This window comes from Alligator mississippiensis, chromosome 14 (assembly GCF_030867095.1).
Source record: "Alligator mississippiensis isolate rAllMis1 chromosome 14, rAllMis1, whole genome shotgun sequence".
In the NCBI taxonomy this organism is placed as follows: Eukaryota; Metazoa; Chordata; order Crocodylia; family Alligatoridae; genus Alligator; species Alligator mississippiensis.
The window spans coordinates 37,782,468-37,788,467 of record NC_081837.1 but is presented as its reverse complement, the minus strand read 5'-3'; positions in this window follow the sequence as shown (position 1 = coordinate 37,788,467).

Here is a 6,000-nt window from a genome sequence, read left to right as displayed (position 1 = left end):
GCCCAAGGGAGACTCAGATCAAAGCCCAGCTCTTCAAAACTCATCCTGGTACCACAGTGTCACCAAGGACTAACTTCACTGACAGCATCATCCTATATTGCGCTGTCCGTGACAGAGGACGGAGGACTCTGTAGCTTGAACCTTATCTCCCTGTTTTTCTTCAAATCCCAGCATAAAGAGAACGTGGGGCAGGGCAGTGTTATTTGGACGGCCTATAGGGCTGAATTTGGCTCTCCATATCTGTGGTGTAAACCAATTGCTGTCAGCCGGTGCTGCCAACATCAGTGGTGGACTTGAAGGATATGAAGGGCCAGGCAGGAGTTGAGAATTTCACCCTCTCCAGGGCTCCACCGTCACTGCACAGCCCTGGGAAAGCAGGACTAACCTGCTACGACTAGTGTGGTTGGACCCAAGGCAGAGGTACGGAGGCACACGGACTCTACCCCCAGCTTTGCCTCTGCCTCAGCAGGACCTGCAGCAAATCCTTCCTCCTCTCAGTCCCACAGTGAAAGAGGAGGATGGTGCCAGCTGGCCTAATGAGGGGTGCAGGAGGCAAAATTTCCAAACACTGAGGATGGAAGAGTCTAGGGACTTGCCAAAAATTACTGCTGTGAAAGCCCCTCTCCCTCATCACCCCCTTCCCACCGAGTCCTCACTCCTGGCAGGGTCTCCTGCTTCCAGGCATGTCTGCAGTAGGAGCAGGCTTTTGCCCCAGTCTCTCGTCTTACCCCCCTTGTGCAACCCAGCACAGCAGCACTTATGTGCTCTGGGTTCCTGGCGCAGGCCTGGAAGTTGAACATCGTCATCCCCCCACCCCACCACAAAAGAAGCCAGATCCCACTCTGGATGGCTAGGATGACGGGACAAAGGCAGGCTGGTCTGGTGCTGTTGCAGCTGCTACACCCCTTCCTTCCTCCCTCCACACACCCGCTCTTCTTTTGGGCACATTACTCACTTTCAATCCTGGGCCCACTCCGGCTGGTAGCTCTGTGCAAGAGGGGGGACACCTCCAGTTTCGATGGCTGTCTCCGAATGCTGGGATGTGCCCCTGGGGAATTAGCACTAATTAACACCGCTCACCCCAATAGCTATCACACATCAGCCAATTCCAGCATCCAGCGCCGGGTTACCTGGACTGGTAAGGAGGGGAGCCCAGCCAATGCCAGGACAATCTTCCTCTCCCTAGCTCCAGGAGCACAAGTTTTTATATGGCGTATTGGTTATGAGCGCCTCCATTTCTGGATCCCAGACTGAATGCTTGCCTGCATGTTATTAGGCTCAATCCATTAGGAGTTCAGTCCCAGAAGACAAACCACTTCTCCCTGATATTGGGCCCGTCTCTCCTAGGGCTCCCAAAGCGCTTTCCTAGCCATACACACTGAGGCTGGGCATTGGGTCTTTTATTTCAAGGCTTTTCTCATGCCATGGGAGGAGTAGAGAGCACACCAGTGCAATCCCTTGCAACACAGCCACTCTGCAGGGAATAAGCATCCCTGGCAAGCCCCTTGTATGGGTCCCACTAGGTGTGAATCATAGTCAGAGCCCAGCTCCTGCTGCAGTTCGAAGGGGAATAAACCCATGGTGTGTTTGGCATGCACAGCCCTGCTGTGGGCTGGGAAAGGCTTGTCATGCCAGCTGGTGACACCTCCCTCTGTGGTCCATAAGCTTTGCTGACTAGCCCTGAGGGAACCCGAACTGCTGCTGGCAGAGTATCACGGCTTCTCCTGGCTTCGTGCCGCCTCTCGCATGCTTCAAAACACACAGGGCTTGCACTGTCCTGTTTTGAGAGGGGTTTTCATCCAGCACCTGTGACCATCTTCTCCCACAGGGGCATTACAGAGGCTAAGTACACCAGGGACGCTGCTCTTTAATATCCTAGCAGGCTCTGGGTATTTGATATACCGGATGGCGCCCAGAGGCCTCGGAGAGATCAATGCACAGGCAGCGTCACCTGGGGACACACAGAGAGAGCAGCTCCAGGTCAGACAGCCTGGCACTGGGTCAGCGCTTCTAGGAAGAGCCACTCTTCATCCCAGACACCGTTACACCAAGACAGCGGTGCAAGGGACTCAAAACAGATGACTGAAGGAGAATTTGATCCATTTCTGACTCATAGTCACTCTATTGAGGTGCAAAAGCCAGGGGAGCACTCAAAGGGGTGGAGACTCTGCCTTTTAGTCGACAGGCATCTCACATGGTCCTATCAATCAAGCCCAGGATCTATTCCTGGACAATTTCCCTCTGTTGATTTGTTTCTTAAGGTCCATTTGTGTGTGGTTGTTTGCACCGATGGTCACAGATTGTATTTTTTATGTCATTTATTGTAGGCGTGCATACCTATATCCTCTGAGGTCATGCTGTAGATATGTGGATTATTATGTGTGTTGAGGCCACGGTGGGTTTTTTTGGGTGTGAATCATGTCAGGCTTATACACATGTGTACAGTGATCTGTATTTGTGCATCTGATTCTGTATGCACATTTCCATCTGTGCACGTGTATAGTGGATGGATGATCACATGTACTTATTGTGTATGCAGCTGCACAGTATGTGTGACTACATGGTTGCGCAATGTCATATACTTATATACGAGCATGCACTAACTGCATGTATGCATGCACTAGTTGTCAAGGTTGCACATAAGTGCACTCGGTTTTCTTTGTGCTTGCTCAGCACATAGGTATAAGACTGTACATAGGTGAGCATATGTATGTGTTATGACTGTGTGATTATATACATGTATGACACTCATGATCCTACAGGTGGCTTGCCAGTTTGGCACGCGATTGTGTGTATGTGATTGTCCAAGACTGTGCCAGCACGTCACAATTGTGTACCTGTGTACAGGGCCGTGGGTGATCTTGTGCCCATGTTTGTGCTTCTGCATCTGTGCATGATCCTTCAACAATAATTTCTTGGCAGCACAGGCCCTCAGTGGAATTCCTGCACAGCCTCCCCTCCTGCAGCTCTCCAAGCCTTCTAATTAATATCTACTGCGTGAATTATTTATTACGAACAGATGTTCGAGTTTAAAGAGTGTTAAGAGGATATCCTTTGCTAATCAATTTATTTTAACTGGTTTATGTATTTACTGCAAACAAAATTTGGACTTTTGCTGCCATTTGGAGTGATTCCTTGTTCATGTGAGTGACGTCTGTGCTATACTGACCCTCAAAGAGTGGCCCGGGAACCCCCAGGGCTCCTACCGCTGGGGCCAACAGTGGGCCGCTCATGTTTCTAAAAACTAAATTGCCCTGAAAATAGCTACAAAGTGCACTGCGCATTTTCCCCACTATTAACTTTTTCTGTGCAAGTAATTGCAGCAGTTATTGCAGGGAAGCTATGTGAACAGGGTAAAAAGGCATGGGTGATAGCATGAGGGCAGGGGCAGTAGCCAACAGAAGCTGGAGAAGGGGATGAATCCAAGTGGTATTCTCTGCTGATCTGACCTGTGCTGCCCCAAGACTGTTTGAATACCTTTGCACAGTGCCTTGCTGAGTAACCCTCCCCTTCCTCTCCAGGCTCATTCACAGCATCTTCCACAGCCTCAGTGCATGGTGGCGTGATGGCACCACTCTGCCTAGCATGTGGGTGGAAGTCAGTGGCATGAAGTTCCTTGTTCTAACAGATCTGAGCTGGAAAGTATCCCAGGACAAATTCAGAGGCAAGGCTTAGAAAGGCCTTGAGTTACTGAGACTTACCTTTTTTCTCCACAGTCTTTTGAAAATTATTGTTTATATGCATTTCTGTAGCACCGAAGAGCCCCAGCCAAGGTTCAGGACCCCTTGTATTAGGGGCTGTATGAACACAGAACAAAAAGGCAGTGCTGCCTGCCTGCAAAGAACTTGCTATTGCAAGGGGTATTTTAGACTCCTTTATACTCACAGGCAGGTGCACAGTGGGCCAAACTCCCAGCTGCTTTGCCTCTTGAACAGTTATTTAGTCCTCTGCTAAGAGTGTGAACAAGCAGAGGCAAAGATGGTGAGATGGGCAAGAGACACACCTAGAACAAGACGACCAAACTGTGCCAGCTGCAAACTCCAAGACATCCCCAAATGCAGAGTAAAAGATACTTGGCTTTAATTTACACATACTGGGAATGTCATCTAGCAGGGGGTAAAGCAAGGGATTGTAACCCTCTCCTAGCACCTCTGTATGACCCCTTCAGCTGAGAACAAGTGCTCCGGCCCACCATCCTCCATGGGGCTGACCGGTCCTGTTGTACAAACACCACCTACATGCTACACCTACCGCATCTTTCCCTTCTCAAACTGAACCCAACGCCTTGCAAACCAATGCCTTAGAATGGGTGGAGAAGTGGTTGTAAATACAGCAGCAGATGACACCAAACTGGGTAAGTAGTAGATATGCTAGAGGGTCAGGCTAGGATTCAAAGTGACAAATTGGAAGATTGGGCCAAGAGAAACCTCATGAGGTTTGACAAGGACAAGTGCAAAGTCCTGCATTTAGGGCAGAACAATCCCATGTACCAGCACAGGCTGGGGCTGACTGGATGGGCAGCAGCTCTGCAGAAAAGGACCTGGGGGTTACAGCAGACAATAAGATGAATATGAGCCAGCAGTGTGCCCTTGTTGCCACAAAAGCTAACAGCATACCAGGTTGCATTGGTAGGAGTGTTGGCAGTAGGTCAAGGGAAGTGATTCTTCCCCTCTATTCAGCACTGGTGAGGCCACATCTGGAGTGCTGTGTCCAGTTTTGGGCCCCCCACTACAGAAAGGATGTGGACAGATTGGAGAGAGTCCAGTGGAAGGCAGTGAAAATGGTTCGGGGACTAGGGGACATGAGTTATGAGGAGAAGCTGATGGAACTGGTCTTATTTAGTCTGGAGAAGAGAAGACTGACGGGGGATTTAGTAGCAGCCTTCAACTACCTGAAGCGGGGGTCAAAAGAGGATGGAGCTGGACTGTTCTCAGTGGTGGCAGATGACAGAACAAGGAGAAATGGGATCAAGTTGCAGCAAGGGAAATTTAAGTTAGATATTAGAAGGAATTTTCTCCCTAGGAGGGTAGCAAAACATTGGAACGGGCTCTCCGAGAGGTGGTAGAAGCCCCATCCTTGGATGTTTTCAAAACCCAGCTAGACAAAGCTTTGGGTGAGATGATCTAGTTGGGGACAGTCTTGCTTTGAGCAGGGGGTTGGACTAGTTGTCCTGAGGTCCCACCCAACCCTCATTCTCTCCGATTCTATGATACGCGCTCAATGTCAGCTCACAGCAAACGGCGACCATTGGGACTTATTCTACTGAGTGCTAAAGGCTCATCCCTGTGCCCATGGTGGTGTACTGCTTCTTCTGCAAAAACTACCATGCATTCATTAACCTCTGCATTAGCTGGAGCTAGAAAAGGTTGATTTTACTGCACGGGGGGTGAGTTAATGAACAGTGAGCTAGGTTGTGAATTTTCAGTGCAATCTCCTTCTGTACACACTCGGCATGTAGGAAAGCGGAGGAAGCTTCCTCAGAAAAACCCTCAGCGCACACTAAAAATATTGTAACAGGGAAGCTGGCATAGAGCAGCTGTATGCTGTAAATTCACACCCCAGCTGACTGCATGTCAACTGAGACAAGCCCTTGATCAGCCCCTAGTATTGCACTGTAGTAACTAAAAACCCACCCCCTGATGTGGGTTTGTAGCTACAGCCTTCTAGCCTAGAGGATAAAGTACAACAAGATGAGTTACAAGGGTCTATTTGGAATCAAATTTTTGATGGACTTTCATTTTGTGCCTGTAGATAAAGGGTGGCTCAGTGAATCATGGAACGATATTTAGAAAAGACTACCTGATTTGCAGGCACTGCTGGAAAAAAAGCATGCATCAAAGCAGCCTGGGGAGAAAAAGAACAATAAACAAACCCTAAATCACCCGTTCTTGTAAATTCTTTTTAATTTCCTGAAGAAGGGGTTGCTTTTCAATAGAAGATGAAACCAAAGACCTGGATTTTCAAACAAAACAACCCTCCCCCCACCAAAAAAAACCCAAA